Below are 17,403 nucleotides of genomic sequence, written 5' to 3' on the forward strand. Positions count from 1 at the left end.
GGATGAGCTGCTAGCTGAGGTTCCTGGTGGCTTGTTGGGATCAAGGTGGAATATATACTCATCCACTGGGGACCCTCTTCTTTGCCAAGTGCATCCTGCCATTTGGTGTCAGCAGGATGTGAGGTTGGGATAATGGAGGGTGTAGACAATGTGTGTGTAGAGCTGGTGGTGATGGGTGGTCTGCAAGTGGACCAGCTTGGTATTTCCTAGCCTGTTGACATGGTGTGATGGAGAACGCCATGAGGCCTGTCAAAGCAGGGGCCCCATGATGAGCTCCAGGGGACTGAGAGCTACTGGAGGGTGAGGAGTGCCCTTGTGCAGGACTTAGTCAATGTAGGTGAGGGCAGTGTCCAGTAGGGTGGCTTTGACTTCCTGGAGTAGGCAGCAGGGTATACACAGTGTGGACAGCTTCATGTGCCAGGCCAGTGCAGAGGGATCTGCCCACCTCTGCCTGATATAGTCCAGGAGATCCCTGATATGGGCATGTAGGAGAAACCCCCTTTGTACATTTTCCTTCTGGACATTGATATAACAGAAGCCCCTGGGACAGAAACAGGGAGAGATTACCAAAGAGGAGTATACCTCCTCTGCTCGCGCTTGTAGGGAGGCAGTTAGACGGGCCAAAGCTACCATGGAGCTGAGGATGGCATCCCAAGTAAAGGATAACAAAAAATTGTTTTTTAGATATATAGGGAGTAAAAGGAAGGCCCAGGGAGGAATAGGACCCCTACTAAATGGACAGAAGCAATTGGTGGCAGACAGGGGGGACAAGGCTGAACTCCTCAATGAGTTCTTTGCCTCAGTGTTCCTAAGAGAGGGGCAAGACAAGTCTCTCACTGGGATTGCAGAGAGGCAGCAGCAAGACGCCAGACTACCATGCGTAGACCCTGAGATGGTGCAGAGTCACTTGGAGGAACTGGATGCCTTTAAGTCGGCAGGCCCGGATGAGCTCCATCCGAGGGTACTGAAGGCACTGGCCGACGTCATTGCACAGCCACTGGCGGGAATATTCGAATGCTCATAGCGCACAGGTCAAGTCCCGGAAGACTGGAAAAGGGCCAATGTGGTCCCCATTTTCAAGAAGGGGAGGAAGGAGGACCCAGGCAACTATAGGCCAGTCAGTCTCACCTCCATCCTTGGCAAAGTCTTTGAAAAAATTATCAAGGCTCACATTTGCGAGCGCCCAGCAGGAAAAATTATGCTGAGGGGAAACCAGCACGGGTTCGTAGCAGGTAGATCATGCCTGACTAATCTAGTCTCTTTTTATGACCAGGTTACGAAACACCTGGACGCAGGAGGAGGGGTGGATGTCGTCTACTTAGACTTCAGGAAGGCCTTTGATACGGTATCCCACCCCATACTGGTGAACAAGTTAAGAGGCTGTGACTTGGATGACTACACAGTCTGGTGGGTGGCGAATTGGCTAGAGGGTCGCACCCAAAGAGTCGTAGTGGATGGGTCGGTCTCGACCTGGAAGGGTGTGGGCAGTGGGGTCCCGCAGGGCTCAGTCCTTGGATCGATCCTCTTCAATGTCTTCATCAGCGACTTGGACGAGGGAGTGAAGTGTACTCTGTCCAAGTTTGTGGATGACACAAAACTGTGGGGAGAAGTGGACATGCCAGAGGGCAGGGAACAGCTGCAGGCAGACCTGGACAGGTTGGACAAATGGGCAGAAAACAACAGAATGCAATTCAACAAGGAGAAATGCAAAGTGCTGCACCTAGGGAGGAAAAATGTCCAGCATACCTACTGCCTAGGAAATGACCTGCTGGGTGGCATGGAAGCAGAAAGGGATCTTGGAGTCCTAGTGGACTCCAAGATGAACATGAGTTGGCAGTGTGACGAAGCCGTCAGAAAAGCTAATGGCACTTTATCGTGCATCAGCAGATGCATGACGAATAGATCCAAGGAGGTGATACTTCCCCTCTATCGGGCTCTGGTCAGACCGCAGTTGGAGTACTGCATGCAATTCTGGGCACCGCACTTCAAGAGTGATGTGGATAACCTGGAGAGGGTCCAGAGAAGGGCCACTGGTATGGTTAAGGGCTTGCAGGCCAAGCCCTATGAGGAGAGACTGGGGCACCTGGACCTTTTTAGCCTCCGCAAGAGAAGGTTGAGAGGCGACCTTGTGGCTGCCTATAAGTTCATCACAGGGGCACAGAAGGGAATTGGTGAGGTTTTATTCACCAAGGCACCCCCGGAGGTTACAAGAAATAATGGCCACAAGCTAGCAGAACAGATTTAGACTGGAAATTAGGAAGAACTTCTTCACAGTTCGAGTGGCCAAGGTCTGGAACAGGCTCCCAAGGGAGGTGGTGCTCTCCCCTACCCTGGGGGTCTTCAAGAGGAGGTTAGATATGCATCTAGCTGGGGTCATCTAGACCCAGCACTCTTTCCTGCTTATGCAGGGGGTCTTGACTCGATGATCTATTGAGGTCCCTTCCAACCCTAACATCTATGAATCTATGAACAGAAGCCCCTTCTTGCCTGCAGCCCCCCCCCCCTCCATTTTGTACATTTCTTTTTCCTTCTAAGTATTGGCAGAGATCTAGTACACTCATTGCATGGGTATGACAAGGCTCAGAGCAAGCCAAAAAGCTGAAGTGGTTTTCTGTAGGAGAAACCTAAAAACTGTATCTACATATTAATTAAGCTCAGTGTCACTAAAGAAAACAAAAGAACTAAAATATCCACTTCAAAGACTGTAAATATATCTTGGTGCTAATAACTCACTCACTGTCCACAGTAACCTTTAATCCTCACTACCTCACATTGCATTTTTATTTATTTCTCACAGTGCATTTTTATATTTCAACTGTCTCATTTTTACCAGGGCATTTTGTATTTTATATTTTATACTTTTAAACCCTTAAGGAATGTACTCCTTGTAGAATGAAGTTACACCCTGGACCATTGTTAAAAACTGCATTGAAATTGTAATTGTAAAGTGATAAAATCTGCTATATTGGATGGTCCCTTGAGTGAATGTGAGTGTATGGTGATCAGTAGATAATTAAATGACAATAGCTGAGCCAAAGAAACTTACCATTACAAAACTCTACTCTAAAGCCATTTTAAGCTAATCAAGCCAAGGAACTGATTCCTGGAACTGAGCACCCACCCTATTGACTATTCCCGTAAGACAATACAGCTATTAAGTCAATAAGTCAAGGATGGACTTCTGAAACTTCACCAGCAGGCAGAGACCCCTGTCATGTACTACTCAAAACCCACGTGGGACAACAACCTCCAGATTGGGCAGCCAAGATGATGCTGAGGGATCACACAAGTCTGCCAGAAAGGGATGAAGGCAGTGAAGTGTGACTCTCAGTGGCGCCCTCTCATCCACCACCTGACCTGCCAAAACAGAAGGACAAGCAGGTGACCCCCTTCTGGAGAAGACATCGCCTTGAAGGAAGCTGACCATCGACAGCAGATGCCAGGGCCTCAGATAGGTAGATATCTCACAATCACTACAGCAGCTACTACACTATACTACATGGGTTTAACTGACATGGGTTTGAATAAGTGAGTGCGTGTGTGTGTGTGTGCGCTAAGGTGACCAGAACCACTCATAACTCAATGTCTGAATTTATGATTTTATTGGTAACTTTACGTCCTGTCCAATAAACTAGAATTTGTGATGATCCTGAGAGTTGGTCCTTTGTAGCCAACAGGCGATGTTGGCCAGGACCATCCTTCCATGCACCCAGGGCACCTCTGTTGCCAGCACCACCACCTGCAGGTTTTTCATCAGGGCTCAGCAAGGGGGTCAACACCCTAGGAAACTGTCTGGGGACCTGGAGGCAGAAACCAGCTTCCAGGCTCTTGGGATCTCCTGATAGAAATCTGGCAGCTCCTCCAGGTCCTGCCTGGGGAAACCTCACAGGTATAAGAGCTATTGATCATAGTGGAATCTTTGGAGGTGGTAGAGGAAGGCATGTCCTATATAACTCCATGCAACATCACTACTGTCACCATCCAGAAACCTCTGTAGGGCCTGCAGGTAGAAGGTGTGGACCTGGCTGTGGAAGCAGACCAGGCCCTGTCCACCCTCCCACAAAAGAAGCCTCAGGACCTCTGCAGACCCAGTGCTGCCTTGGCCAGAAGAGCCCCAGTGACCATCTCTGGAGCCTGGCCAGGAGCTCTGGGGGCATGGGCAGGGTGTTGAAGTAGTGCCAGAGCATGGACAGGACCACCCTGTCTAGGGAAGAGGAATGGACAGGAAGAGGACATAGAAGAGGAATTGCTGCAGGCCTGCTTATGCCTGCAGCTGCTCAGATACCCTAGCCTTTATCCGGTGCTAGTTCTCTGGCAGGGAGGCATATCTTGGGGACAGGTGGACCCCAGGTAGAGCAGTGCACCTGTGTCCCAGTGAATGTCCTGGAGCATGGGTGGGAGCAAGCTCACCTGCTGTTCCATCACCCATGATCAGGCTACAGCTCTTGATCCAGGTGACCTGGGCAGATTGTAGGTTTAGCCAGGGCCAAGAGGAGTTGATGCTGCTGAGTAGATGGACTGGCAGGCCTCTACCTGTTCCAAGGTGCCCAGGTCCTGGAAAGTGAGGAGCATGTCATTAGCATATGATGACAGGACCAACCTCATGGTTGCCTCTTGGAGCACTAATCCTACCATCCACTTGCACAGGAGGCACAGGAAGGGCTCAAGGGTGATGGCACAGAGCTGACCTGACAGCAGGCAACCTTGACCCACTCCTTACCTGAACAGGTTGGGCATCATCAGTACCTGGTTGAGGTTGACCATGTACTCTGTGGAGGTGTACATCATGGTCAAGAAAGAGAAACTGCATGAAGTGAGGGTCAAAGCCAGATGCCCTAAAGCTCAGTTCCTTCAGTCTCTCCTCCAAAGCCATGTGCCCCAGCCCCTTAACTGTTTTCCTCTGCTGGACTCTACGATTTATCCACATCCTTAAGGTAGTGGGCGACCCAAACCCGGACATAGTACTGTTAGCCTTCTTAGCACTGCTGACTCATATTCAACTTACTGTCCACTGTAACCCCCAGGTCCTTTTCTACAGAGCTGCTGCCCAGCCAGTCAGCCCCCAGCCTGTACTGGTGCATGGGATTGTTCATCCTAAGTGCAGGACTTTGCACTTTATTGAACTTCAAGAAATGTCTTTTAGTTCAGTCCTCTAATCTGTCCAGGTCTCTCTGAATCCTAGCCCTGCCCTCCAGCATATCTACTACTCCCCCAGCTTGGAACTTTATTTAGCCTGGGAAGAGAAGACTGAGGGGGGATTTAATAGCAGCCTTCAGCTACTTGAAGGGTGGTTCCAAAGAGGATGGAGCTGGACTGTTCTCAGTGTTGGAAGATAAGAGAACAAGAAGCAATGGTCTCAAGTTGCAGCAAATTTAGGTTAGATATTAGGAAAAACTTTCTCAGTAGGAGGGTAGTAAAACAGTGGAACAGGTTATCCAAAGAGGTTGTGGGCTCTCCATCCTTGGAAGCTTTTAAGGCCTGGCTAGACAAAGCCTTAGCTGGGGTGATCTAGCTGAGGATGGTCCTGCTTTGAGCAGAGGGTTGGACTAGATGACCTCTTGAGGTCCCTTCCAACCCTAATTTTCTATGATTCTATGATTCAGCATGCCTGTGAGGTATCTGTGATCCACCCTGTCAAATGCCTTCTCCTGGTCTACTCCCCTGCATTCCCTGTCACTCATTTCCCAGCCCTGCCTCCTCCCAGGCTCCACCCTCTTCTTTTCCTGACTCGCAGGCTCAGGCAGCTGCAAAACTGCCACATCGGAGCCTGTCATGCCTGTGCCTCTTTGCCTGCCAGGGAAGAAGACAGAGGGGAAAACCCCTGTGTGGAATCAGAAAAAATATATGCCTTAAACTTTGATTATTTTAGTTATAAGATGACATAACCGCTTTGTGGAGAATTGCTGGCTCTGTACAGTAGAACAGATAAGGGCAAGTGTTTGTTCTTTGTAACTCCTCTGCAACTGCTTCACTCACCGTGGCCTTGAAGGTAGCAAAAAGTATGTACAAAGTAGATTTCCAGGTGCAAGAAGGAGGTTTGTGAACTAACCTCACCTCCCCCATTAGTTCCCATCCTGATTACAGCAAAGAAATAATGAAGTAATATTATAGCCGCTTTTCATGCTAATTTCACTATATGATCACGTGAGTTGTAAGCGACTGTTAAAAAGTATATAAGCCTCCTGATTTTGCTCTTGGGGGGGGACCCCTTCCAAGTGCTTGGGAAATCCATGTCACTTTGGAACTCCCCCTACAGCCGTAGTTTCTTTTGAATAAAAGCTTCTGCTGACCTGACCCAAAAGTATGCTGCGTGTGTTTCCCCGACAATTCCTGGTGCCGTGACTCGGATCCAGAACACAGGCTGAGGAAGGAGGACCGCAGGCTGCCCCCCCCCCGAACCCTGAGGCGCCAAACTTGAGAGGTAAGAGACCTAATTCAAAATCTGTATTGGGGTTTCGGAGGAGGACTGCCTGTAGGCTCCCAACTTGGCCGTGGTAACTGGATCTGAACCTTGCTAAAACAGGTCAGTCTGAACCTTACTGCTGGCTAAAATTTTCTGTCTGGTAAAGGATCCCATTTTGTGTCTGGTAACGTACGCTTTATTTAGGGAGAAACTGTTTGAGGCATCTTCATTCAACAGCACATCGGGCTTGTAGTTAATTAACTAAGGTGGTGTGGGGTAGGAGGTCTGGCTGACTGAATAAATGTGCATGTGTGTGTATTTAGAAATATGAGCCACTGACCAGTACTGAGACCACGGTTGGGTTCAGCCGCCCCAATTCTGCCTGACAGGGCAGTTTTGAAAGCAAGGGGGCCCAACTGGAACCTCGTGACCCAGTGGACAGGGCTTATTGAATGAATGTGTGTGTATTTAGAAATATGAGCCACTGACCAGGACTGAGACTACGGTTGGGTTCAGCCGCCCCAATTCTGCCTGACAGGGCAGTTTTGAAAGCAAGGGGGCCCAACTGGAACCTCGTGACCCAGTGGACAGGGTGTCTGAGTGATTTTGTCTTTTCCAAACCCCTTGTCCCAGTAGCTTCTGCCGAGAGCAGGAGTGAAAGGATCCCTCTAGTGTTTCCCTCCCCATTTCCATTTTATGAGCCGGTGTCGGGTCAGAAGCCTTTTGTCTGGGCAGTGAAAAACTGCGGGGCAAGGCACTGAGCGGCCCGGACATCCTAAATAAGCCTCTCCTACGTCTCCCTGTGTGACTGAAAATGGGAACAAGTCAGTCTAAACAAGTTCCTATCCCCTCTAAGGGGACTCCGGCGTACTTTATGTACACACACTATTCTCCCGAGACTTGAAAGTACCTGGATAAGTGGAACTGGTATACTAGGGATGATCCTGTGAAGCATTTTCCACAGGAAGGAACATTTGATCAGGATAAAATAGTGCACTTGAGAGGGGCTTTAGAGTCCCGTGGATCCAAAACACCACAAAACCAGTGGGACGCGTTCTTTTATTGGTATGATGAAATGTCCAAAAGGCGGACAGCATCTCAAACTAGGAGCCTAAAAGACTCTCAAGAAAAATTAAAACAGCAGTTAAAAGCTGTTCAGGAGAAATTGGCTGCTCCCCCAAATTACACGCCGGCCACCGCTCCGATGTATCTAGCATTGCCCGGGGCGCCCCCACCACCAGAGCCAGCAGAGGATATCCTTGACCTTTGTTCGAACCCTGCTCTCCTGGGACTCCCACATCAGCAACAACTGGTTCAACATCAGGCTGCAGCCCAGGCTAGTGACCCATTAGCTGAAGCTCCTTCAGTAAATCCATCCACGGAGTTTAATAGTCCATCCGCCATATCTGCCACTCAATCATCACCAGTGTGGCAATTTACTCCTGGGTCACAACCCACCACAGGTGTATTTAGAAGAATGGGAATAGGCATGGAAAGATCTCCTATCAATCTGAGATCCCGAACTGCACAAGTTTACCCCCTAAGACAAATGCCAGGCATTGGCACCGATGGACAAAATATAGTAACTGTGCATGCACCCTGGACTCCAGGTGATCTCTACAATTTAACTCCAAAGTTCCCAAAAATCAGGGAAGACCCAGAAAAATTTCAGGAAGAATTGCAGACTGTTATAAATTGTTATAATCCAACATGGGCTGACATTAATCAGCTCATGCGATCCATTTTGCCCAAGGAAACTATGCTACGTCTGTACGCTGCCTGTACTTGGCCAGATCAAAACCCAGGGATTGGCCAAGACTTTATTGACAAGAGAAATGCTTTGGTTCAGGCAGTTCTCACAATTTGCCCAAAAAAGGCAGACTGGACCAAAATAAATACCTGTAAACAAAACAAAAATGAACACCCCAGTGACTATTTAGAACGCCTCAAACAGGCATTTGAACGATACTCAGGAATGGATAACCCAGTCAGAAATGCTAAACAAGCAATAGTGGCAGCATTCGTCCAGGGACTTAACCCTAAAATTGCTGAGAAAATTCAAACAGTAATTATTGGCTGGGAAACTAAAGATTTGACTGAAGTCCTTGCTGCAGCTAACCATTTTCATAACAAATTGGAACGGTCTAAAGACAATGCCGAGTTTAAGTTAATGGCCTTACAGATTTCTCAGTTGCAGGGTCCAGGTAGAGGAAGGGGACGAGGACGGGGAAGGGGAGGCCCGGGTAGATTCAGGGGAAGAGATAGATCCTTGAGCCCACAAAACCCAGGCTATGGGAACCAATGTCATTATTGCAAGCAAGAAGGACATTGGAAATCAGAATGCCCCAACCGCCCCGGCCAAGGACCCAGACCCCAGCCCCCACCTCCACTTCCTGTCAATTTTCCCAGTGTTGAATAGGACAGCCTGAGGGACAGTGACATCATTGCTCCTTTGCTTGCTACTGACCAATCTGGTCCGTTTGTTGAATGCCTTATTTCTGGTAAACCTGTCTCCTGTCTTGTCGACACCAGAGCGTCCCGCTCCACGCTAAAGGCTGCTGAGTTTCCTTTTCTACCTTATTCTCCTGAAACTGTAAATGCTGTCGGTATAGGCGGACAACCTATCCCACATCCCGTCTCTGAACCTGTCTCCATCTCTATCGGCCCTTTGTCTGAAAATCATGCCTTTCTTCTTAGCCCCTGTGCACCTGTCAACCTTCTTGGTAAGGATTTGCTGTATAAACTGGGATGCGTGATTTATTGTAGCCCAGATGGTGTTTACCTTGAGGTACCGGAACAGAGGGAAACCGAGCTTGTGGCTTTGCTAACCCAGGAGTACTCTGATCCTGACACTTCCTACTTGCAAGAGGAACTGTTGGCACGAGTACCTCCACAGCTGTGGTCCACCCATGCGAATGAAGTGGGGCACATGCTGAGTGCTGAACCAGTGCGTATCATCCTGAACCCTGCCAAGCCACTTCCTCGTGTCCCACAGTACCCCATCTCAAAGGAAGCTGAGGAAGGGATCAAGCCTGTCATTTCCTCACTCCTTGAGCAAGGGATTATTGTCCCAATACGCTCCCCTTGCAACACACCTATCCTACCTGTCAAGAAACCTGGTAAAGATACGTATCTCTTTGTGCAAGACCTTCGAGCTGTAAATGCCGCTGTTTTACCCGCTTTCCCCGTGGTCCCTAACCCTGCCACTATTCTTTCCTGTATCCCTTCAGATGCTACATATTTCACAGTAGTGGATCTTTGTTCTGCTTTTTTCTCTATCCCCGTTCATAAGGATAGCCAGTATCTGTTTGCATTTACTTATCAGGGATTTCAATATACCTGGACAAGACTCCCTCAGGGATATACAGAGTCCCCAACCCTGTTTTCCCAGATCCTAAAAAAGGATTTGGATCCTATCATGTTCAAAAGGGGGTCCACCCTTGTTCAGTACATTGATGATCTATTGTTAGCCTCACCCACTTTGGAGGCCTGTAAGCAACATACTTTGACACTCCTCACAGCTTTAGCTCAGAAAGGCCACAAGGCCTCAAAATCTAAATTGCAGCTCTGCAAGTCTAAGGTACATTATTTAAGGCATGATATCTCAGCAGGAGAACGACACCTTTCCCCTAGTAGAGTTGAAGCTATCCTCAACATTCCCAAACCTATGACTAGAAAACAGATGAGGGGATTCTTAGGTGCAACGGGTTATTGTAGACAGTGGATCTTGGGTTATGCTGCTTTTGCAAAACCCTTGCAAGCATTCACTCATGATACCACCCCGGAACCCCTCCCTTGGACTCCTGAAGCCGAACAAGCATTTGTGGCCCTTAAGCAAGCCCTCACTCTTGCTCCCGCTCTTGGACTTCCTAATTATAAGAAACCCTTTACCTTGTTTTGTCATGAACGGGAAGGAATCGCTTTAGGAGTACTCACTCAGCTGCATGGTGAAAAGCATCGCCCAATTGCATATTACAGCTCTGCCCTTGATCCCGTAGCTGCGGGACTTCCTCCTTGCCTCCATTCAGTTGCAGCTGCTGCCTTGTTGGTTGAAAAGGCAGATTCTCTAGTTTTGGGACACACTTTAACCATTGCAGTTTCACATGCTGTGATGGCCCTTCTGCTCAAGGGCAAAACTCAGCACATTTCCAATTCCTGTCTTACTAAATATGAGAAACTTCTACTGTCAGCTGCAAATATAACCTTAAATCGCTGTTCAATTCTAAATCCTGCGTCACTTCTGCCTATTGCTTCTGATGGTGAGCCTCGTGATTGCCTGTCTATCACAACTCAATTGTTAACCCCTTGAACTGACCTCAAAGACATTCCTATCCCGAACTCTGACCTTGTTTTGTTTGTTGATGGTTCCTGTCTTAGAAATGATGCAGGCAAATTAGTTGCGGGATATGCAGTATGCACTCAGTATGCTGTTTTGGAAGCCTATTTTTTACCCCAAGCTCGTTCTGCTCAAGTTGCTGAACTCATTGCTTTAACATGTGCTTGCATTCTTGCAAAAAATCAAACCACAACCATTTATACTGACTCTAAGTATGCTTTTGGTGTTGTTCATGATTTTGGACAAATCTGGAAACAAAGAGGGTTCCTCACTTCATCAGGGACCCAAATCAGTCATGGCTATTATGTAAAAGCGCTCTTAGAAGCTGTTCAATTGCCTCTTGCTATTGCTATTGTTAAATGTAAAGCTCATGAGAAACCCTTTGATGATGTCACATGAGGAAATGATCTGGCAGACCGTTCTGCCAGAAATGTGGCCCTTTCTGGCCCACAGGCTCCTAACTCTGTTTTTGTTTGTTTTTCAGGAGACCAGTCTCTTTTGGCTAGCCTTTCAAGTCTGGCCCTTCTTCAAAATCAGGCCCCAAAAAAGGAAATAAATGACTGGCTGCGTGCAGGATGTTCACTGCACCCCGACTCTCTCTGATGCTCCCCGGACGGCCGCCTGGTGGCGCCTAGAGAGCTTTTCCCACATCTTGCTCGTTTAACCCACTCTGTAGCCCATACGAGCAAAGTGGGGATGATTGCTACAGTACAAAGAAACTGGTTTGCCCCAAATTTTCCTTTCATGGCACAACAGTACTGTAGCTCCTGTCCCATCTGCTTAGCTCACAACATTGGGCAACGGGTAAAAACGACACCCGCAGCCCATCCCCCTCCATGGGGACCGTTTGTAAATCTGCAAATTGATTTTGTGCAGCTACCTAAGTGCTGTTCTTATGAGTACATTCTTGTTATTATTGATGTGTTCTGTGGATGGGTGGAAGCCTACCCATGCGTACATGCTGGTTCCATCACTGTAGCAAAGAAATTGCTCAAAGAATTCATCCCTAGATTTGGATTGCCCCTCACAATAGATAGTGACCGCGGCACCCATTTCACAGGACAGAAAAAAACACATTTCACATTTCACAGGCATAGTAAAAAACATCTGCCAAGCACTTAACATACAGCAACACCTAGACTGTAGTTATCATCCACAATCAAGTGGTGCTGTAGAACGTAAAAACTCTGATTTAAAAACGCGCGTTTCGAAGATTTGTGCTGAAACAGGCCTGAAATGGCCTGATGCACTGCCCATTGCTCTTATGCACATTAGGAACACTGTTAACAGAAAACATGGCCTAACCCCTTATGAAATACTCATGGCACGACCCATGAGGATGCCAGCTACACCACCTGTTGCCCCTCACCAAACAGACCTACAATTAACTGATGAAACTGTACTAAATTATTGCAAGGCATTAATGAAGTATGCCAGGTCTGTTCATTCACAGGTCCAAGAAGCCCTACCTCAACCACCGGATGTTCCCTGTCACAACCTCGAACCAGGGGATTGGATCTACGTAAAGGTCTATCAACGGAAAAATGCACTTCAACCCAGATGGAAAGGACCTTTCCAGGTACTTCTGACCACTAATTCTGCTGTTCGTTGCCAAGGTCACCAAACGTGGACTCACGCCTCGCACTGCAAGAAGGTATCACCTCCATTGGACCCTGAAGCAGCTGTATTCCAACCAAGGTTGGGATCTTTTCCTGAGGCCAAGGACAAAGACCCTCAGGACCTCACTCAGGCAAGTGAGGAGCATCAGGGTGCAAGTGCTAATAACCTCTCCCCTGAACCCAACACCTCAGCCCAGCCGGATTCATCAGTTGAAGAACGAAGATATCATCTTCGGCCTCGAAGAAACTGAATGCTCCCATTCGGAAGATCACCACCTCGATCAAGACCAAGAGCCGACATTATCAGTCCTTTAGGTAACTTGAGCCCAGAGGACGAAGAAAGACTTTGGCTGCCATCCTGGGTTTGGCTGGTAGTGTTCTTTTTCTTACTGGTGCTGGTTATGTTTGTTGTTAAGATTCTTTGTCCCTCCTGTATCTAAAAATGGCATTGATATCCTTATATATCACACTTGGGTATCTCAGTATCACCCAAGGGGGGTGGGAGAAAAATTTGTATTTGCAGATCTCCCGTACGGTGGCTCAAGCTGGAAATAAAAGTGACAGCTGGATATGCTCTCACAGCCCAGCACACCTGCACCAAGGAATCCCAATGATCGGAGTACCAATATCCCTCCAGCAATGGGGAACAATAAACGGCGGCTTCGTTAGACACTACTCGTTAGCTGCCCATCGGTCCGCTCCTAAAGAATGGAGGGCCGCCCCTGCTAACTGGATAATCTCCCCAAGAGTAGAGGCACCTTTCTGTTACAGATCCAACAACACCGGAGCTTATAATAAAGCCACACCTGTAGGACACTACCCTCATTGCCTAACTACTCTAGATTATAGCCCTAGTAGCACCAGTGGAATCCTGTTGGGTAACGTACCCTCTCTCAATTGTACAGGATTCATGGTCTACAACTTTTCTAAGGAACCTCATGTTGCTCTCATTGCAAACAGATCGGAATTTTACATTCACTCCAATTTTACTTCTTGTAATATATCTCGGTCCAGCAGGATAGCAGCTGAATGTGATCCATCCTATACGATGCATATCAATCGAAAGTGCCGGATATGGCACAACACCTGTCAAGATTTGAGTACCCTTTCTGCCCCAGGCCTTTACTGGCTCTGCGGAAACAGGGCTCATAAAATCTTGCCCTGGAATTGGGTGGGGGCATGCACTCTTGCACGTGTTATCCCTGGTTTCGAAATGCATAGTGCAATATATCTGGAACAAGTAAAAAATTTCAACCATCACATGAAAAGGGCGGTTAACCCCTTAGCTACCAGAAACACAGGGTTCCATCGATTTGTGAGAACCTTCATACCGTGGCTTGGAGTAAGAGAATTGGAACTAGCCATAATTAACATTTCAGCCACAATGGAAGCTATGGGAAATGCCACTGCGGATGCAATTCAGGCTCTGCAAAAAGAGATCTCCCAGATCTCACAAGTAACTATACAACACCGCGTAGCCCTAGATTACCTATTGGTATCCCAGGGAGGAGTATGTGCCTTAGTAAACTCCACTTGTTGTGTCTATGTCAATCACGACATGCGAATCGAAACTGACATTTGCAAAATCCGAAATCAGTTAAGGGTCTTACATCAAGTGGCCTCAGAAAATACTGACTGGGGTCTAGAAGAAATGTGGTCTTGGCTAACCTCCTGGCTCCCAGATTTCAGGGCCCTTGGCAAGAAAATCCTGTATGGAATATTGTTTGTCTTGATAGTTCTAATAATGTTTTATGTCTTAATGCAACTGATCCTCTGCTGCGTGAAAGCCAGCAGGGGAAGCTTTAGCAAGGCAAGAAAACCCACAGCAGAGTCTAGAATAATGGTGTTACAAAAGTGTGAGCAGATTGAAAGAAAACATGAAAGGCTGCATGATGAAATAGAGGGGCTCATGAGAACGGAAGTTTAAGACTAAAGTGAGACTAAATAGTCTCAAAGGGGGGGGCTGGGCTGTGGAATCAGAAAAAATATATGCCTTAAACTTTGATTATTTTAGTTATAAGATGACATAACCGCTTTGTGGAGAATTGCTGGCTCTGTACAGTAGAACAGATAAGGGCAAGTGTTTGTTCTTTGTAACTCCTCTGCAACTGCTTCGCTCACCGCGGCCTTGAAGGTAGCAAAAAGTATGTACAAAGTAGATTTCCAGGTGCAAGAAGGAGGTTTGTGAACTAACCTCGCCTCCCCCATTAGTTCCCATCCTGATTACAGCAAAGAAATAATGAAGTAATATTATAGCCGCTTTTCATGCTAATTTCACTATATGATCACGTGAGTTGTAAGCGACTGTTAAAAAGTATATAAGCCTCCTGATTTTGCTCTTGGGGGGGGACCCCTTCCAAGTGCTTGGGAAATCCATGTCACTTTGGAACTCCCCCTACAGCTGTAGTTTCTTTTGAATAAAAGCTTCTGCTGACCTGACCCAAAAGTATGCTGTGTGTGTTTCCACGACACTTGTTTGTTGTCTCTTCCTCTCTCATGCAAGTTCTGGGCCGAGGACATCCCAGAAGGTGCAGTAGAACTCCGCAGTCAGCCCGTTGGTGTCCGGTGCTTTGTTGGTGAGCATCAAGCAGAGGGCATCCAAGAGCTTGGCCATGGTGGGAGCCATAAGATTTAGCCAGGTAACCTAAGAGTTAAAGCTTAGGTTGGATATCCACCAGGCTTTATGCATGTGAGAGTTAGTAAAAAATAAAGGTATGCACAGGAATATCTTAAACCAAATGTAAGTATATTGTTAGATAGAATATAAGTTATAAAACAGGATAGAACAGTAAAAGAAAAAGTTATATTAACATAAACTAGAGTTACACAGCAACCTTCAGTCTAGGAACAGGGGAGATAAGACGTTGGCATTGCTTCGAAAACCTGGCCACTGGGCCACAAATTCAAACTCCCTCTCTCATGCAAAGCAGTCTCTTCTTGCTCAAATGGTCAGCTATTACAAAGATTACATAGACCAAATCTTTTTATACTCAGACATTGAACCACTCAAGTGGCAGGGGAGAGGGAGCAGGATACCTGAGTTCCCTCCCAGCCTGCCTCTCTTGTGATTAGAAACAAGGCTGGACATGTCTATGATAATTTCTTCATGGGCAGATCCAGGATTTACTAAGCGGGGAGGTGGCACACTACTCCTCAGGCCATGGGGAGGTGGGGGCGAGGTGTGGCTGAGGACCTCCCCAACACACAGGGACACTGGGGGGGGTCAGGCAGGGAGCATGTGAAGGAAGGGGCTCCAGCTGTCCCTACCTTTGGCTGACCCAGGGGTTGGAGGAGATCCAGACCTGTTCCTGTCTTGGTCTGGCAGGGGGCTGTGGGGAGCAGCTGTGCAGGGTGTTAGCTTGGCCTGGGACAGAGACAGAGACAGCAGCAGTGTGAAGGTTCCTCCATCCAGTGCCTGCTCCCTGCCTGGGCCCTCTAACTCCCTTGCTGTCTAGGAGCAGGTGCTGGAAAGAGGGAGGAACCTGTGTGCAGCCACTGCTGTCCCCAGTTGAACCTGGCTCCCTGCACAGTCACTCCCTGCAGTCTGTGGCTGCAGCAGCGCAGGAGCAGCTCTGGGGCTCCCCCCGTGCCTGTGGCAGCCAGGGACGGTGAGTGGCAGCAGTAGTGTGAGACAGGTTCCTCCTTTCAGCACTTGCATTTGGCCAGCAGGGACACCTGGTAGGGGGGCAGCATGGGAACAGGTGCGGGAAGAGGAAACCTACCTGCTGCTGTTGCTGTCCCCTGCCAACCCAGGCACTCCATGCATCTGCAGCCCCTGGGTAGAGTGAAGCAAGGGAGGCTCCGGCAGTCCCAGTGTACCCTGGATCAGCTGGATATAGTAGTGGTGTCAGCAAAAAAGGAGTGTTTCCACCTCTCCGCAGCCCCCGGGACCCACTCATTGATTTCTTGTTTCCTGTTTTTTCTTAGCAAATGCACAGCTGAGAACAGTGGGAAATGACCTCTTCCCTGGTGCACTTACTTGTTTCATTACTGTTCTTTTTTGGGCTCAGTTTCTGATTTACAGCCCTAGGCCCATCACAGACCCCTTGCAAAGGCTTCAGTTCAGGCACCTTGGTATGCACAAGGTTGGTGTGTAGGCTGTATCATAAGGCAGGCGTCCTGGGTTCTCTCCTGTTAGCATCATTGTCCACCAAGTAGTGCTTGTTCAGGGATCATTAAAGCACAATTAACCCTTAAATGGAATGTGAAATACAAACAGACAACTCAGTGTCCTAAAATCCAAGTCTAACTTTATTAATACAACAAGTATTATTTTAGCAGTTTCTATATTCAGAGAGAGAAGAAACATTCAGTACAATAATCTCACTCAATCTCAGATGTTACTTTGCTCAAGGGAAAAGACAGCCACTCAGTTCCTGGAAGTTTTTGGCTAGGATGGTCCAGACAGATGTTGAAGGCTGGATTTATGATGATGATGATGATGACAATGACACTTAATTTCCTTGCTGCCCCCTTTTATGCTTTTCTTTAACTTCACTCCTTTGATGACTCTGCTTTCGGATTGGTCTCTCTGCTGTCAGCATATTGTCCATATTTTATCCTGTCAGCATATTCCTTTGTTCGACAGACCCATCACAAGCACATCTCTTAATCTGGTCTTTTTCTAGTGTCTTACTTTGGCCATTGTCCACTGGTCTCCCTTACCACCTTTTATTAACATACCCAATCATTTCATCTCTCTGATTTAGCTGGTTAGTGCCAAGTTCAGTTATTTTGACCTGGTACCAAAACTATTACTATGGTGTATTAGAAAAACTTCTCACGGTGATAGAAAAGGAAAGAAACATCATGCGACCAAACTCAAGGCCATAAACTACTTGCAAGAGGCAAGGCCAACTGATATTGCACACACTAGCAAAATGACATATTTAGATAACAATAAGGCTATACAGAACTTAAGCAATGATTAAATAAGGCTGAATATAAAAGAATACTTTAAACAATATTGTAATTCACCACTCTATAAACAGGTGCAACTTTAAAGCATAAAGTATGGCAAGCTACCCTAACAGTCCCTCTCATTA

The sequence above is a fragment of the Alligator mississippiensis genome, chromosome 2 (genome assembly GCF_030867095.1).
Source record: "Alligator mississippiensis isolate rAllMis1 chromosome 2, rAllMis1, whole genome shotgun sequence".
In the NCBI taxonomy this organism is placed as follows: Eukaryota; Metazoa; Chordata; order Crocodylia; family Alligatoridae; genus Alligator; species Alligator mississippiensis.